The sequence below is a fragment of the Trachemys scripta genome, chromosome 3 (genome assembly GCF_013100865.1).
Source record: "Trachemys scripta elegans isolate TJP31775 chromosome 3, CAS_Tse_1.0, whole genome shotgun sequence".
In the NCBI taxonomy this organism is placed as follows: Eukaryota; Metazoa; Chordata; order Testudines; family Emydidae; genus Trachemys; species Trachemys scripta.
Window position 1 is genome coordinate 53331464 of NC_048300.1, and position 671 is coordinate 53332134.

The following is a 671-nucleotide window of genomic DNA, read 5'->3' on the forward strand; positions in this document are numbered from 1 at the left end:
CCCCCGTCACCGACACCCCTCTTACCCCCGTCACTGCCTGAACACCCCTTGTCACCACCTGAACACCCCTTTGTCACCCACACCCCTCTTACCCCGTCACCCCCTTGTCACCCACACTTACCCCTGTCACTGCCCGAACACCTCCTTGTCACCCACACCCCTCTTACCCCATCACCCACTTGTCACCCACACTTACCCCTGTCACTGCCCGAACACCCCCTTGTCACCGCCTGAGCACCCACTTGTCACCCACACCCCTCTTACCCCGTCACCCCCTTGTCACCACCCAAACACCCCCTTGTCACCCATACCCCTCTTGCTCCTGTCACCGCCCGAACCCTCCCTTGTCACCCATACCCCTCTTACACCCGTCACTGTCCGAACACCCCCTTGTCAACCACACCCTTCTTACCCCCGTCACCGCCCAAACACCCCCGTCACCGACACCCCTCTTACCCCCGTCACTGCCTGAACACCCCTTGTCACCACCTGAACACCCTCTTGTCACCCATACCCCTCTTTACACCCGTCACTGCCCGAACACCCCCATCACCCACACTCTTCTTACACCCGTCACCGCCCGAACACCCCCTTGTCACCCATACCCCTCTTACACCTGTCACCACCCGAACACCCCCGTCACCCAGATCCCGCTTACACCCGACCCCCAT